The sequence below is a fragment of the Thamnophis sirtalis genome, unplaced genomic scaffold (genome assembly GCF_051295495.1).
Source record: "Thamnophis sirtalis isolate CommonGarterSnake01/CBP01778 unplaced genomic scaffold, rThaSir2_p1.2 scaffold_6, whole genome shotgun sequence".
Lineage (NCBI taxonomy): Eukaryota > Metazoa > Chordata > Lepidosauria > Squamata > Natricidae > Thamnophis > Thamnophis sirtalis.
Window position 1 is genome coordinate 73,627,343 of NW_028261386.1, and position 18,911 is coordinate 73,646,253.

Here is an 18,911-nt window from a genome sequence, read left to right on the forward strand (position 1 = left end):
GCAAGTTGAATCTTGTAAATTATGTGCATTACATTGTGCTTTCTGTTGGATATTAACAAAAATGTACTTTTGCTTGGATGTTTCAATTTTAGCTATGCTTTGTGAAGTAAATGGTACTGTTTCTTTTGTAAAACAACAATTTAGTTATTACTAAATATTTAAATAAGACTGCATTAAGTAGATTACATTACAGCATAGTGACTTTCAAATGGAATAGTCAAATATCGTACACTTAATGAATCATGACAGAGACTTGCTAGCTGGTGTTCTTTAACTATAGTTTATCAGAAAAACATAATGTAACTAAGATTCAAAGAATTGTATACTAATCCCCATTTTTAGGTTAGTTTCTATTGCATAAATCTCCTGATTAGTATACAAGTAGTCCTCAATTCACAACTGTTGGTTTAGTGACTGTTTGAAGTTACGAAAACACTGAAAAATGTAACTTATGACTGGTCCTCACACTTTTGACTGTTGTAACCAGTGACGTGCAGTCAGAGGAGGCAGGGGAGGCAGGGGAGGCAGGGCCTCACCACTGTCATGAACAGAAAAACAAAATGAAAGGAAAAAGGCTGAGGTAGTTGCTGCCAGAATCACAGTGGATGACTCTGCTTAGTGCTTAACTGTTTAAAAAAGCCTCTAAAAAGTGCCCTCTACAGGAGGAAGCGGGAGAACCACGTGCCTCATTTAGACTATATGATCACTTGAGCAGAGTTAAGCAAGGGTTAAAAGCTGAAAAATTCCTTATGTAGATGAGGCACGTGATTCTCTCACCTCCTCTTGTAAAGGGCACTTTTTTAAAGAGGCTTTTTAAAACCGGTAAGCAGAGTCATCCATTGGGGACTCTGGCAGCAGCTAATCCAGCCTGACCTGAGCAGCTCTTGCCTTTTTCCTTTTACATTTTTACATTTTCATCATGGCAGAAAAGAGCAGAGTTGAAATCCTCTCTGAAACAGCTGGAAAAGGTATGTGGGTCAGAGGGAGGGGGAGGAATTCAAAATTAATGTAATTTGTAAGTAATTTTATTATTGTACATAATTTGTGTGTGTGTGCGTTTTACCTGCCTCTGCAGGTGTGCGGGCTGGCACTTTTTTATGTCGGACACAGTGGCAGGGCTTTTGGGCTTTTTATGTCGGACATAGTGCCGGGGCGGCAGGGTGGCTTTTGCCTCTTGAAAGCGTTCCGCCTCTATGGCGAACATAGTGCTGGGGCAGACATAGCGCTGGGGCATCCAAAAGCCTCTTTGGGGGACACAGTGCCGGGGCTTTTGGATGTCCAAAGTTGGCACTGTGTCCGCCATAGAGGCTTTTGGACGCCCCAGCGCTGTGTCCGCCATAGAGGTGACCCGTGTCTATGGAGGCGAAGAAAGTCTGGGGCACCCTGGCCTCCTGCACGCCGGAAAGGGAAAGCAGTGGTGGTGGCGGAGGCACTGGGGAAGGAGGAACAGTAAGGCATGGGCTGTGGGCCGGCGTGGGCACCGGGTGGGCTGGGGGCCCGTCGGTGAGGGGCTGCATTCTCCTCCTCCTCCTCCTCCTCCTGGCTGATCGGGGCTTCCAAGTGCTGCCAAACCCGAGCTGGGCTGGGAAGGACAAGCCCGGAGCAAAAAAACAAACCCTAACACAGCCGAATCCCCGCACTGGCCACGGCTTTGGAGTCGAAGGGAAGGAAGGGAGGGAGCAGGGAAGGCAGGCAGGCTCTCGGGAAGAGTCCGCCAGCCTCCACCTTCGCGTCTCGCCTCTATGTCGGACATAGCGCTGGGGCAGCAGGGCGGCTTTTGCCCACTTGCCTCACCGGCCATAAACCTCACCACATGTCACTGGTTGTAACATCTCAAGGAGTCAGGTGCTTGGCCATCGGGATGCATTTACAATAATTGCAACATCCAGGGGTCATTTGATCACCATTTGTGATCTTCCTATCTGGCTTCTGACAAGCATAGTCATTGGGGAAGTCACCAGATTTGCTTAACAATTATATGATTCATTTAACCACTACTGATTCGCTTTACAACGGGGGCAAAAAGGTTGTAAAATTAGGTTCGACTCACTTAACCACCACCTTGCTTAGTGGCAGAAATTCCTGTCCCAATTGTGGTTATAAATTGAGGATCACCTAATTGTGCAGGGTGTGTACAGTCTATTGCAGAGGAAAATCAAGGTAAGACCATTCATCTGGTTATTTAGCATTTAAGATTTAAGGCAGCTGGCACAAAGGTATATTTGTGCAAATGCTCCTCCGAACTATAATTGCCACCTGCTCCTTGTGATTCCTTGAGGAGCGGATGGCAGCTTTTTTTCCATTACGAAGGCGTGATAAATGCACCTAGTTGCACCCGTGCCTACATTAGGGTGGCACTGCTTACAATAATGTATTCCCTAATTGTATTCCCTCTTGATTGGGCCATTGTAAAGTAGTCTACAAGAGACGTGGTGGCTCAGTGGCTAAGACTGAGCTTGTCGATCAGAAAGGTAAGTGGTTCGAATCCCTAGCGCCACTTAACAGAGTGAGTTCCCGTTACTTGTCCCAGCTTCTGCCAACCTAGCAGTTTGAAAGCATGTAAAAATGCAAGTAGAAAAATAGGGACCACCTTTGGTAGGAAGGTAACAGTGTTCTGTGCACCTTCAACGTTTAGTCATGCCAGCCACATGACCATGGAGACTTCTTCAGACAATGCTGGCTCTTTGGCTTTGAAATTGAGATGAGCACCGCTCCCTAAAGTTGGGAACGACTAGCACAAATGTGCGAGGGAAACCTTTACTTTTAATGTAGTCTACATGGAGCTATCCTTGAAGAAAATTCAAACATTTTGATCTAGAATGTAGCAGCATTGCAGTATTGGATGCATTATGAGACATTTATATATCACCATTTCTGTGTAAACTACACTAGCTTCTTGTAGGCTTCTAAGTACATTTAAAGGTGCGTATCGTCAGCTTTAAAGCCCTTACTGGCATGGGGCCAGGTTACTTCAACTGCCCATCCTCAGTGATTTCTGCCTGCCCAGTAGATTTAGCAGAGTGTTCAGGCTCTGAGTCTCCTCAGTGAACTAGTACCTTCTGATTCATCCTAGAAAACCTCTCTACCTGAATATGGCTCCTGCCTTAGGGAACATCCCCCCCAACTCTGAGATCCAGATGACACCAACTTTCTAAACCTTCCAGAGTGTTATGAAGACCTGTGAAGACCATAACCTCAGGCATTGTGACTGGGGTATTAATGGAGCTTAGCATGTGTGGTGAGGGACATTACAGTGAGGTGGGTTTTTTATAATGACCTCAATTTAGTTACTTTTCATTCATCTGATTGTGTGTTATGTCTTGCTGCCCAGAATAGTTATAATAATACATTTAGCTAACTTTATCTATATATAAAAAAGTGAAATACCACTCATGCAGCATCACAAAATTTCCAGAACCGTAAAGCCTACAAACTTAAAATTTAGCATGTATCATATTTTTTGGAGTATAAGACACACCTTTTTCCCTTTAAATAAAGGGTGAAAATCTGGGTGCGTCTTATACACTGAATACAGCATTTTTGGCCTACCGAAACCCCACCCCATTTGCAAAAATGGGCATGCAGAGAGTTTGGGAGGCTGGCAAAGTGCTCTTGAAGGCTGGGGAGGGCAAAAAACGGTCCGTTTTTGCCCCTCAGGAGCACTCTACAAGCTTCCCAAAGCCTCTGCATGCCCTTTTTGCAAAAAATGGGACATTTTCCAAAAAAATGGGCCGGTTTTTGTTAATTTTTGCCCTCCCAGCCCCCAGGAGCACTCTACAAGCCTCCCAAAGCTCTACATGACCCCCCCCTTTTTTTTTCTTCAAAAAACAAGACATGCAGAGGGTTTGGGAGGCCTGCAGAGTGCAAAAACTTTTTTAAAAAATTTACCTCTTCAAAATCATGGTGTGTCTTGTACTCCGGTGTGTCTTATAGTAAAAAAATATATGGTATGTTCCTCTTGGCTTCTAGGTGCTAGCTAAGAAAGGATTTTTCAAAATGACCATCAGATCATTAGTATTTTTAATATTATTATTAACATGCTCTGATGCTAAGGAGTTAGACATTTCACCCCCTACCTGAAAAGAACTGTCACTTGAGCATGGGCGTGGCCCAGCGCATAACTCATCCGGCCTGCGGGCTGGCAGTTTAGACATTCTATTCCCCCTCTCTACCTGAAAAACGCTCTGATGCTAAGGAGTTATACTGAGGAAGAGAAGGGGATAAGATAGGAGAGGCCTCTGTGGGAGAGCGATGTAGTCTTTTTTTGGAACTCATGGCTATAAATGGCAAGAATTTGAGGCTTCTCATACCGCCACAGAATTGTTTTGCCTCCAGTATTTTTAATGTCATAACCATATTCTTGAACAGTATCTATAGCTTTTCATTGTCAAAGGGATGAATTTAAAAAAAAATTCCTCCCAGGGAAGGGAGGTATATATAAAAAATCTTTCATCAAATTAATGTTTAGATTTGCAAGAGATAGTTCTATGGAAGCAGCAGCAGAATTCCCCCCCCCTCAATTACCTCTTCAATAACACCTGTGCTCACATTAAAAGAAATGTGATGTTAAAGAAAGGTTAAATCCTGCACCATCTTTTTAGCATTTGCAAGTCTTCCTTCAGGCAATTTCTGGATTAGTAAATATATATGATCAAGTTTAGAAAATAAGAGCATCCAATGAAAACAATATGAAATTCTCTATCTGTATGGGAAATCTCTGTGAAATTTGCTGGTCACCTTTCCAGAGATATAGAAAGTTGTTTTGGATCACTTGTGAAAATGCCAAGAACAATAGGAAAGGTTAGATTCTATTGGTAGAATGAAAAAAGCAGCAACAAGTGAAGTAAAATAAATAGAATTACAATATTTATTTACAGTTAGTGGTCACCAAAGATATCGCCCCTTAAAATCAAAATGGTATATATGTTGCTAGCCCTTTGCTATCTTGTTTATTATTTACTTTATCTATTTGTATATTGCTGTTTCTTTTTATGCTATGAGCCTCCTACAGTCAATTCGATTTGGGTGGTGTTCAAGTTGAATAAATAAACTAACAAATAAACTATAACATAGTTAAGATAAAAAACTTGTAAATTATAAATCCATATAATTCTGTACAGCAAAACTAGAAAATTCTACCAAACTGGAATGGTGATTAAACAAAATTTGATCATTGTTCTGAATGTGGTCAATGACTTATTTAATAAGATGAAGATAACATCCTCCTCTGAGTACACATGGCAGTTATTATGCCAAACGTGAAGCAAAATCCTCACCAGAGGTTTTGGCGAAGTTTGTTCAGAGGCAAAAATAAAAAAGATGCATTCTGGAGAAATGGTCAAACATCTAATGGATCCAGTATAATCATGGGTTTTGCTCCACTATAGATTGAAATTGCTATCAGGAGCTGTTGTAATCAGTCTCTTCTTCCCAACAAGGAAGAGAGGTATTTGAAGGTTCTAAGACTAAGTATCAAACTGCAGGCCTTTGTGTCATGTGAAGGCCACGTCCACCCCAGCTCCGCGAAGGGGGAAAATATGAAATGTCACATAACAGCAACATAATGCCACAGGTTTGACACCTGTGGTCTAGGAAAACTCACCTGAGCCTCATCACTGCAGCCAATTCACGCCAGCCAACTCACTATGGTCAACTTGCCATGGAACAACTCGTTGTGGGACAAGAGTTACACTGACTGACAACAATCCATGATTAATTGCTGGGTGGTTTTCATTCTGGGTTACGAAGCGATGGGTGTGAGTACACGTGAGGTGCAGGTTATCCTAATTACTAAGTAACTATAAAAGGTGGTGGGGAGCACCCGGTAGCAGCTGTAACAATTTATTCATTGCCTTAGTGCTTTGTTGGTCAGTTCCTGCCGGAGGAAGAATACAAACTGCATTTACAAACCGTTTCTGCGTTTGGCTGTTTTCATTAACCCTTTGGAACCTGACAGCAAAGACAAAGGTGCAGAAATCAAAGAAAAGGAAATAAAGAATTATAAAAGAGTGTCATCCAATTTTCTTTTACAGCAGCTATAAGTATAAATATAAAATAACCTTTTACTCTGCAATTACAGTTTACATATTGTCTACAATTTATTATTCTAATCTTCAAACCATATATCATTTATTTCTGTTTCCCTCAAAAAGTCAATAAAGGACTTCCACTCATTAAATTTTGACAATGCTCTCTAATTAAAGCAGTCAATTTCAGCAAATTCCATCATGTTCACTATCCATTCTTCCATTGTGGGAAAAGTCAACATTGCAAAGAACATTTTCAACTAAAAGTTAGCCAAGAAAGGAAATACCACAAAACATCTATCTGAGATTAGTATTATTAAACTTTAAACTTTATCTAAAGCTAATTACTTATTGACAAAACGGGTTCCCCATCAGAAGTTTCCAGGCCTAGCAATATATGCTCATATGCATATGAGATGTGGCTACCATATTTAATAAAAACAGGCAAAAAATAGCTGTCCTATTATATTTAACTGCAGAATGCATAGAATTGTTACCCTAACTATATTTCTTCCTTAATACCAATAGATTTTTTTAAACTTCCAAACGGTGTTTTTCAAACTTGATAACTTTTAAAGTGTGTGGACAGTAACACATTATTATTTTAAATTTATTTTAGTATTTTTCATCTAATTTAATTTTTATTTATTTTTAATTAATGCAGATCAGTATTTTGTGCAGTGGACAAAGTCTCAGTTCTCTGAATCGCAGTGAGCAGTTCCTTGCTCTCCCAGAAATCTCTGCTGCTATGAAAATGCAACCAGTGACTGCTCCAAACACAGCTCTAAAAGTTGACAAGTAGGCAATCTCAGGAAAAACTACTGTATTTTTCAGAGTATCAGATGCACCGGAGTATAAGATGCACCAAGATTTTGAAGAGGCAAATTTAAAAAAAAGTTTTTGCACTATGCAGACTTCCCCAAAACAACCCGTTTTTTGCGAAAATGGGCCCGGTTTTTTTTCCTCAAAAAAAGGACATGCATAGCCTTTAGGAGGCTTATAGAGTGCTCCTGAGGGGTGGGTGTGGGGGCTAGAGACAACAAAAAATGGTCCGTTTTTTGCAAAAATTGGCCCTTTTTTGTAAAAAAAAAAGGGGGGGGCATGCATAGCCTTTAACAGGCTTATAGAGTGCTCCTGGGGACTGGGAGGGGACAAAATTGAGCAAAAAAGGTCCATTTTTTGCTCATTTCTGCCTTCCCCAGTCCCCAGGAGGACTCTGGAAGCCTCCTAAAGGCTATGCATGGCCATTTTGGTGAAGGGGGTGGGATTTCAGGCGGCAAAATAAAGCTGTATTCAGTGTATAAGACGCACCCAGATTTTCAGCCTATTTTGAGGGGAAAAGGTGCTTCTTATACTCCGAAAAGTAGGGTAAATCAAAGAATATTACTAAACTTACATATTCACCAGGGTTCACTTCTCTTCCCTTCCATGCATGCGCTTTTGGTGAAAAAGGGCCTAAATGGGATGCTGTAGAACCGGGGTGGATGGGCGGGGCAACCTGCAATTTCCGCTACTGGTTTGGGTGAACCAGTCTGAACCAGAAGAATACCACCTCTGATATTCGCCCCAAATATAATCTTCAAATGACTTTTATCCATAGACCCTTTTTATTTAATAAATACAAATATAAACAATTAAAAAACTTACAGCACCAACAAACAAAAAATATACTGATTATGAAGTGAAAAAAGAAAACTTAGATACATTAATTGTATCATTAGATGATTCATTATCTACAAATCACAAAAAATAGAATATAAGTCAAGGAAAGTAACCAAACAGAACCTTTGGGGTACCTACCATAGGCACAGGGGTGGGTTTCAACCTGTACGGACCTGTATGGCCATACCGGATGATAAAATTTAGCATGCCTTCCCTTACCCGTTGGTCAGGAGGCCCCATATGGGAATTCTCCCTCCCCTCGTTCGCTCTTTCACTCTTTACCCCGTCCATCCGCACCATACTGCTGAAATGTTCTCAGAAGAAGAACCAGAAGAAGAAAGAACTGGTGAGTGGCTGGGTTGGGAGTGGGGGGATGTTGGGGAAGAGGCAGAGGGGCTGCTAGAAGAGTGTGTGCATGTGCACAGGCTGTGGGTTTTAAAAAAATATTTGAGTGAATCCAGGAAGAGGGAAGAGACAGAGGGGCTGGAAGATACTATAGGAACACACGCTTCCAGCCCCTCTGCTTCTTCCCTCTTCCTGGATTCACTCAGATGTTTTTAAAACTCACAGCCTGTGCACACACAAGAGGTTTTTAAAACTCACAGCCTGTGCACAGCACATACACTTCCAGCCCTTTTGCCTCTTCCCTCTTCCTGGATTCACTAAGACGTTTTTAAAACTCACAGCCTGTGCACATTCTTCCACTCTTTTAAAAACATCTGAGTGAATCAGTGGTGGGTTTCAAAAAAATTTCGAACCTACTCTGTGGGTGTGGCCTCCTTTGTGGGAGTGGCTTGCCAGCCATGTGACCTGGTGGGAGTGGCTTGCTGGCCATGTGCTCTCTCTCTCTCTCTCTCTTTCTCTCTCTTTCCTTCCTTTTGTCAATCTGTCCCTTTTTCCTTTTTTCCTTTCATCTCTCTCTCACTTTTTCTTTCTTTTTTCTTTTTTTCTTTGTTTCCTTCTTCCTTTCTTTCTCTTTCTCTCTCTTTGTGAGTCTGTGTGTGAGTCTCTGTGTGTGTGTGTGTGTGTGTGTGTCAGTGGTGGGTTTCAAAAATTTTTGGAACCTTTTCTGTAGGTGTTGCCTGCTTTCTGGGTCCACTGGTGGAACCTCTTCTAACCAGTTTGGTAGATTTGACGAACCGGTTCTACCGAACTGGTGCGAACTGGTAGGAACCCACCTCTGGAGTGAATCCAGGAAGAGGGAAGAGGCAGAGGGGCTGAAAGTGTGTGTGCTGTGCACAGGCCTTCGTTTTAAAATGTCTTGTATGTGCACAGGCTGTGAGTTTTAAAAATGTCTGAGTGAATCCAGGAAGAGGGAAGAGGCAGAGGGGCTGGAAGTGTGTGTGTAAGGTGGTCAGTAATGTTGAAGACCAGCAAGGACAGCCATATTCCCTCTGTAAGTAGCTGTTTTATTGTTTTGTGTACTTATTTTATTCTTATTTAAGTAGTAAGTGAACAAAATAATAAATTTCCTTTTTTTATATCTTCTTTTTGTAGGTCATTCTTTGGGGCAAAGAATTCAGTAACATCGACTTGGCCACTCCCACCCAGTCACATGACTGCCAAGCTACTCTCACCCAGTCATATGATCACCAAGCCACTCCCACAAAACAGGCCACACCTAAAGAATAGGTTCTAAATTTTTTTGAAACTCACCACTTCATAGGCACCAGCAATGAGGCCTACACAGATGAGTAATCTGATTTCTGCAAGCACTTCTCTATGTATTTTTCATTATGAGCAAATTCTTCCAACATAGGTGAGGAATGGGAGTCATTTTTTTAACTGCCTGCCTCTAAGAACACAAGCAGTCAAGAGATTGCCAACAAGTGGCCTCTTCAGTCTTTGGCTGTCAGGAAAAACTGTAATTAAACGCCCTTAGAAAAATGGCCTGTCAGAAAGTCAAACAGATGTTTGTCTGGTTTCAGGCTGATTTAGGGGGGGGGAGGGGGAAACAGAGAGAAAAAATGATGAATTCTTGAAAAGGCTTCAGAAAGCAGATGTTAATACACTATGAAAAGCAAATTGGCACGTCCAAATTAGCTAAAGGGAAAATTCATAATGAGTCACTTTTTCAGTGTTATTTGGCTTGCTGGCAATCTGAGATATGGAAATTTAAATGGAAATTTCCTGTTTAACCTTTGGTTTTGATTTACCAATTTGAAAAGTCAATACAATAAATTAAGGAAAGCTAAGAAAAAAAGTAATTTTGATCCTAAAAGAAAAAGAAGAAAACAGCAGAGGGGCATTATTGATGGGGAAATAGTTGCCATGTATTTCCTACACAGTCCAAATGTAGGTCAACACAACTATTTTGAATTCACTAGAAGGAAAGATAAAATGTTTCACATTAATTATTTACACGTTTGACCTTCTCCTAAGACAGTTTTCTTCCTAAAAACAAAACAGAAGCTAAACAGTGGGACATTTTAAATAGATAATTGTATGTGACATGAACCAATTTCAGGACATGAAATGGAGAGAATTTAATATTGTTACTGGCATGATGGTTTAGTACAGGACATTGAAGGTAGTCTTTGACATATGACAGTTCATTTAGTGACCGTTCAAAGTTACAATGGCACTGAAAAAGTGACATGACCATTTTTCACACTTAACGACAGTTGCAACATTCTCATGGTCACGTAATCAAAATTTGGATGCTTGGCAACTGGGATGTATTTATGATAGTTGAAGTGTCCTGGGGTCATATGATCACCTTTTTAAAACCTTTTTTTAACCTTCTGACAAGCAAAGTCCATGGGAAAATCAGATTCAGTTACTAACTTAACTTCTGTAGTGATTCACTTAACAACTGTGGCAAAAAAGGTCATAAAATGGGGCAGAATTCATTTAACAAATGTCTCACTTAGTAATATACATTTTGGGCTTAATTGTGGTTGTAAGTCGAGGACTACCTGTATAAGAGCACATAGTTGTACCTTGGTCAATAGGACTGCTTCTTACAGTACATGAAAAACCCAACTATGGGATGCAGAAGAACTGGGGAGACCAAAGATTTATGCTGAGATCTAATTTGAGCATTCAGATCTGAGCTGAAAAAAAATCCACACAATTATTATATGATAGCAAATGGTTGCAATCCCCTCCTCCCATTTGCTGCTATCTATTGGATATCCAGTTATTTGCAGCCTAGTTCTAATAAACCTCCTTAAATTCTTAACTTTTTTGTTGACATCATAACTATTGATGGTGGCTGAGAATAATTTAAGCCTGTCGGTTGAGCCTAGAAAAACTATCATATTTAGGGAACAAAAGGAAAGCCTGAATTTGTTGAAATCTACATTGTTAAAACAATGATGAAAAAGGCAAAAATTATATATAGTATCCATATATTCCTACCTTTTCCTATCACAAGTCAACTTCAGATTTCCAACTTCAGCTGAAACAAATTCTAAAGACACCCAACCCAGGAAATGTATGCATATAGCACGCGTGTATAGCTCTATGCATATATATGTGCGTATATATGCGTGGGCACACCTCATATTCTCTTTCTTCCAGTAAAACAGCAGATAAAATGAAAGCAATCATTATCATCATAAGGGAAAATGGATAAGAAGAAATGCTTGTTTTGATGCTTGGATACCTGGTCTGTGTGCTCCATCTTGTGGATATCACCTTCCATTTCATTCAAACATGCTTGAATGAAAGGGAGGGAGAAAGTTTATGATGCATGTCTTAAGCATCTGATGGATATAATAAGAAGCAGTCTGACATGAATGCTTTGTTTTCATGTATGGATTTTGATGAATGTGCCTCTTCAGTGGGCTTCAGTAAATATTACCGCAATAATGTGGCTGAAAAGCAATATTGCACAGTTTTCTATTGCTGTATTATGACACTATTCCTCTATACCAGTGGTGGATTGCAGGTGGTACGCCCTGGTACAGGTGTACTGGAGCCTGCCCGGAGCACTGGCTACCGTTCCGGTACGGTGCTCCAGAGGGCCCACCCGCCCGCCCAAGCTTCTTACCGTGTTTTAAAGCTTTCGGCACTTCCGTGCACGTGCATGGTGCGTACAGCGCCTGCGCGATGCCTGCCGAGCAGCTGGAGTGTTGCGGAGGCTTGTGGAAGCAATGTTTGCAACTACAATGCATGTGCGTGCTGCGCGTGACAATGTGAGTGACACCGGGGCCGTTCCAACTGTACCGGTTGGAACAGAATCCAGGACCCGCCACTGCTCTATACCCCAATTTTATATTAAAGACATCTGGTGTGATCGTGCCTCCCAGTTCCTCTGACAGTGGCTCCTAGGACATTGTCTTGAACTTTAGAAAAATGTCTATTCAAGTTTTCAATTCTTTTAATTTTATTTTGGCTTGACTATAACTTGGGTGGTGATGGTGATAGCACTGTTTATCACTTATTTATGATCTTATTTATCACTTTCATCACTCACTTTATTTAACACTAAAATGGAATATAAATCATGTGACACCTCCTCCATTTACATGTACATACTGTATGCACTGATGGCTACTTGTTCATTAATCTTCTTGCTCATTTGAAGGTACGAAGCATAAATATGCCATCACAGAAGCTGAAGCAAAAATGATTTTTTACCTCAAAAAAACAACAACAACAACCCCTAGTTGTGATGGTGATATATGCATTGCTTAATCTCCAATAGCCTTCCGGCGCACACATATCTGCATTTTTGTTTTATTTTTTTATATTTTATTTATACATTTTTCTTTAGTAAACATAAAAACTCAATATCATAAACAGTGTGTTGTCTGAGTACAGGTAGTTTTGAAAAGTAATAACAGTAATAATAACAATAATGTTCATATCATTGGTAGTAATAATAATATTAATAATAATTTAATGTTATATTAACAGTTCCTAGGTCCTTGGTTAGTACTCGATCTGTTGAGCTACCAACCAGCGTCAAAGGCTGTGGATTTCACCAAAGATTAACATAATAATAATAATAATAATAATAATAATAATAATAATAATAATAATCAAAATCGAAAAATCCTCTGATGATGCCAAATGCAGACTTTGCAAAGAAGCTGATGAAACTGTTGATCACATACTCAGCTGCTGTAAAAAAATCGCGCAGACTGATTATAAATTGCGGCACAATTCAGTAGCACAAATGATCCATTGGAATTTGTGCAAAAATTATAATATTAAAACAGCAACAAACTGGTGGGAACATCAGCCTGAAAAAGTCACCGAAAATCAGATGGTCAAGATCTTGTGGGATTTCCGTATACAAACCGACAAAATACTGGCGCATAATACACCAGACATCACACTGGTTGAGAAAAATAAGGTCACAATCATAGACATCGCAATACCAGGTGATAGCAGGGTCGCCGAGAAGGAACATGAAAAAATCGCAAGATACCAGGACTTAAAAATCGAAATTCAACGACTATGGCACAAACCAGCAGTGGTAATTCCAGTGGTAATTGGCACACTGGGTGCTATTCCAAAAGCACTGGAATTACATTTAAAACAGTTAAAAATTGACAAAATCACCATCAGTCAAATGCAAAAAGCCGCACTGCTTGGATCTGCACGCATATTAAGAAAATACGTTATGACGTCCTAGGCCCCTGAGTGGGGCCCGACTAGTAACCAATGCCAAATCCGGTGAAACAACTGGCCGCTGTGATACAATTGTATAATAATAATAATAATAATTCAAGAAACATCAATGAAGCTGTAGAGATTGTAAAACAGCAGATAACAGCAACAGCTAGAAAAATTGAAAGATATGAGGCACGAATCATCCAATATAAACAAAACCAGCAATTTCGAACAGACCAACGGCGTTTTTATCAAAGTCTTAATATGAATGGTGACACCAAAAGTGAAAAACCAGAAAAGCAGGCCACAGTTGAATTCTGGAAAGAATTGTGGGAAAATGCAAAGGACTACAATAAGGAAGCAAAGTGGATACATGACTTTGAGAAAAGCATTGGCAACAAACAAGTGCAAGTATTAGAAATAACAACTGAGATGGTCAAGAATCGAGTAAAAAAGGTAAAGAATTGGACATCACCTGGAAAGGACCAATTACATGGTTTCTGGCTCAAATATCTGACCAGTTTACATGCAATATTGGCCAGGCAACTGAATGAAATTTTACAAAAGGGCCAAATTGATGAATGGGTGACAACTGGAAAAACATACTTGATTCAGAAAGATGCAAGTAAAGGAACAACACCTGAAAACTACAGACCAATAACATGCTTGCCAACAACCTTCAAATTACTCACAGGCATTATTGCAGATAACATGATGGATTATTTGGAAACAAACAACATCTTGCCAGTAGAGCAAAAAGGCAACAAAAGAAGGAGCAGGGGCACAAAAGATCAGCTCCTAATTGATAAAATGATATTAGAAAATTGTAAGAACAGAAAAACGAACTTGAATATGGTCTGGATTGATTACAAAAAGGCATTTGACTCACTGCCACATAGTTGGATCATAAAATGCTTAGAAACAACTGGCATTAGCAAAAATATTACATCTTTTACTGAAAAGGTGATGAAACAATGGAGAACTGAGTTGGCAGTAGGGAATGAGATCTACGGAATGGTTAATATCAAGCGAGGAATTTTCCAGGGTGATTCACTTTCACCTCTTCTCTTCATCATCGCAATGATCCCACTATCAGTAATCTTTAAAAAAATGAAATTAGGCTACCAAACAGCCAAAGAAGCTGAAAACATTTCGCATTTACTATATATGGATGATTTGAAACTCTATGGAAAGTCAGAAATAGAAATCCAATCATTGACAAACACAGTCCGAGTATTCAGCACCGATATTTCAATGCAGTTTGGCATGGAAAAATGCGCCACTGTATCCATAAAAAGGGGCAAAATCACTGCATGTGAGGGAATTGAAATGCCCAATGGCCAATTAATTAAATGCAAAGAAAATGAAGCCTACAAATACTTAGGCATTCTGCAGTTGGATAACATCAAGCATGGAGAAGTAAAAACTATTGTCAGGCGAGAGTACACCAACAGAGTTAGGAAAATTTTGAAATCTAAATTGAATGGTGGAAATACAATCAAGGCCATAAATACCTGGGCAATACCGGTTATAAGATACACAGCTGGTATAGTTAACTGGACACAAGCTGATTTGGACATTTTGGGCCAAAAAACCAGGAAACTAATGACAATGCACTGCAGTTTACATCCACGTGGTGATACTGATACACTATACCTGCCCCGAAAATCAGGTGGCAGAGGATTATTACAAGTGAAGCAAACAGTTGAAGAAGAAAAACATGCACTGGCTGATTATTTAAAAGAAAGTCAAGAACATCTATTAATCGAAGTAAAGAACAAAAATCTACTGAAGGCCCAACAGACGAAACAAGAATACAGAAAAGATGTGATAAAATCAAGAATGGAGAGTTGGCAGAACAAAGCACTGCATGGCCAATTTCTGGAAAAAATAAAAGATAAAGTGGACAGTGAACAAACTTGGTTATGGTTAACAACAGGTACATTAAAGAAAGAAACAGAGTCACTAATCCTGGCTGCGCAAGAACAAGCTATCCGCACAAATGCCATTAAAGCCAAAATCAAAAAATCCTCTGATGATGCCAAATGCAGACTTTGCAAAGAAGCTGATGAAACTGTTGATCACATACTCAGCTGCTGTAAGAAAATCGCGCAGACTGATTATAAGTTGCGGCACAATTCAGTAGCACAAATGATCCATTGGAATTTGTGCAAAAATTATAATATTAAAACAGCAACAAACTGGTGGGAACATCAGCCTGAAAAAGTCACCGAAAATCAGATGGTCAAGATCTTGTGGATTTTCGCATACAAACAGACAAAATACTGGCGCATAATACACCAGACATCACACTGGTTGAGAAAAATAAGGTCACAATCATAGACATCGCAATACCAGGTGATAGCAGGGTCGCTGAGAAGAAACATGAAAAAATCGCAAAATACCAGGACTTAAAAATTGAAATTCAACGACTATGGCACAAACCAGCAGTGGTAATTCCAGTGGTAATTGGCACACTAGGTGCTATTCCCAAAGCACTGGAATTACACTTAAAACAGTTAAAAATTGACAAAATCACCATCAGTCAAATGCAAAAAGCCGCACTGCTTGGATCTGCACGTATATTACAAAAATACGTTACGACGTCCTAGGCCCCTGGGTGGGGCCCGACTAGTAACCAATGCCAAATCCGGCGAAACAACTGGCTGCTGTGATACAATTGTATAACAACAACAACAACAACAACAACAACAACAACAACAATAATTTATCCATACTAATAAACCTTGTATAGGCAATCATTCTCTTAAACTTTTGAATTTTTAACTTCTGTTTCTGTTAACTAACCATTGGTAAAATGGGTCCTGTATTAAAAAATATGCTGTTTCGTCCATCTCCTTTATTATGAATGTTAATCTATCCATCTCTTTGCATTTTTTTTTGTTTTATAGGGGAGTTATTTCAGTCTGACATTGCATTAATCCATTAGATTATTTCCTGTGCTGTGTAGAGTCCATGATGCTGACTCTAAGCTATTTAGTTCCCTTGCTTTGCCATAATGTCCATCTATGGGTTATGGATATTTGAAAAGAGAATGTTCAAATGTAGGCAACTTTGGGAGGTGGAAACGTTTGCAAAGTGACCTTTGCACCTCCACATGTATAGATTTCTCATCTCACATACCCATGGAAATAGATATCAGATGGTGTAGCCCTGGAGTTGCAGAACTTTAGGGCAGGCTTATTAGCATATGTTGTATGCTGTGATTATATACACACACATACATACACATATACATATATAGAAAATTCTTAAGGAAGGAAGGAAGTCTTTAAAATTAATGCTTCAGAGGCATTTTATTTAAAGCATATTGGATAAAGCATCCTAATTTTGGAGGATGATTTTACTCTTGACTTTGATTGTTCTCAGATGTCCCTCTAGATGGCCATGTGTGCATACTGAAATATTGTAGAGACACTGATTCTCTTAAAATGAATGGCTTCTTAGAATCTTGATGTCAGGATATCAGATGGCATTTGAAATTAGTCCCCAGTTTTTTCCCCCCACGGTCCATTCTGTATCCACTAACGCAGATAGTCCTTAACGTATGACCACAATTGGAACTGGAATTTCCATTGCTAAGCAAGGCAGTTGTTAAGCAAGTTACCCCTGATTTTACAATCTTCTTTGCCAGGTTGTTAAGCAAATCACTGCAGTTATTAAGTGAATCCAGCTTCCCCCATTGCTTTGCTTGTTGGAAGCTGGGAAGGAAGGTTGCAAATGATGATCACATAACCCCAGGATGCTGCAGCCATGCCAGTTGACAAGCATGCAAATTTGGGTTATGTGATCACGGGGATGCTACAATGGTCAAAAGTGTGAGGACTGGTTGTAAGATCCCCCCCCCCATTGCATTGTAACTTTGAACATTTGCAAATGATTATAAGCTGAGAACTACATGTACAAATACATGTACTAATGTACTACAAAATTGTTGTGACCCAGCCTTTGCAGAAGCAAGAAACAGACTCCTCGCAACCCCCCCCCCCCAACCCTCTTTAATTACACTTTGGGAATTAACTGCATTCACCAACAGAAAGTCCAGGCAAGAGCCCTGCAAGGCGTTAACTGAAGCAATAGTCCTTATTAGCTCGTTAAGATAAATGCAAGGCTGTGAGCTCCCAGTTGGAAGGCTGCAAATTAAGTCAAAGAAATAGACAAACCTCAGTTCTGGCAAGGCAGTCTTTGTCCCACAAAACATACAAGGATCAAATTTCTAGAAATGCCAATGGTTGTCTGCTACAACCACCCCTCCCTTTTCCTCCTATTTATTCCCCAGGGGACACGGTGGCTTAGTGGCTAAGATGCTGAGCTTGTTGATTGAAAGATCAGCAGTTCGAATCCCTAGTGCCATGTAACGGGGTGAGCTCCTGTTACTTGTCCCAGCTTCTGCCAACCTAGCAGTTTGAAAGCACATAAAAATGCAAGTAGAAAAATAGGGACCACCTTTGGTGGAAAGGTAACAGTGTTCCATGCTCCTTTGGCATTTAGTCATGCTGGCCACATGACCACGGAGACGTCTTCGGATAGTGCTGGCTCTTTGGCTTTGAAACTGAGATCAGCAACCGCCCCCTAGATTTGGGAATGACTAGCACATATGTGCAAGGGGAACCTTTACCTTTACTATTCTTCAGCCAGTGAGAGTATCCACATTTGTTTTGCTTCCCGAGCCGACTCATTGTCCTCCGTTGTTCACCTCTCCTATCTACTTTGTGCATATGCGCATCTGGAACAGGCCTCAGCTGTTCCTCCTCCTCATCTCTGACTCCAAAGGCAACTGCCTCTCTGGTGGCTGAGAAATGCCAGATGGCCCTAGCTCTATCTGTGTCTGATGCTGAGCATCAATCAGAGCCTTCCCTAGACTCCAGAACTGGCCCAAGTTCTTCCCCAACCACCTCCTCATCCCAGTCTGCCACCAGCTCCGCTGGCAGCTGGTGGGCCACAGCAAAAATATACTACATATACTAATAAAGCATCAAGGAAGATTCACTGTTTAAGAAGTAAACATGCTGTAACATAATCTAGAATACTCAGGGAGACCCAGTCTGTAGTTTTATATGCAGTTGCATTACCCAATTATTGCAAAATTAGAGATGCAATAATCTAGCTTGAACATGCAAAGGTTCTTGCTGGCTTAAATTTGCAGTGGCTTCTCTGAGATCATCTCCCATCAGCTTCATCTACCACAGGCATGTGCATACCACACTTTGCCCTAGTTTGCTCTCTCCTCAAAGGAACTGTGCTTCAGCATTAATTAGTGGCATTTTCCCCCCAGGAAGCAATATACAAACACACAGGATAGTTAGCAAAGCTAAACAATGCTTTCCTTGCAGGTTTCTTTTATAGCCAAGTTTAGTTTGCCTGGAGGTTATCTTTGCCTTTTCTTTAAAGACAACAATTGCTGTGCTATCCTTTTGCTGAATTTGAGGAGTGTGTGCACTTGCAGGAAAGTAGTGCCTCAGCAGCTTGTGGGTCTTAGGCACACTTGCCAACCATTGAGATTTTCAAAATTAGCCATCTGGAAGCAGTTCTATTAGTGTTTGGGATGTCAGTGGGTGCTCGTACTTCTCCAAATGATGTCAGAATTAACTCCCTAAAGACCATCTGCAATGCTGTATTTATGACAAGTAAGAC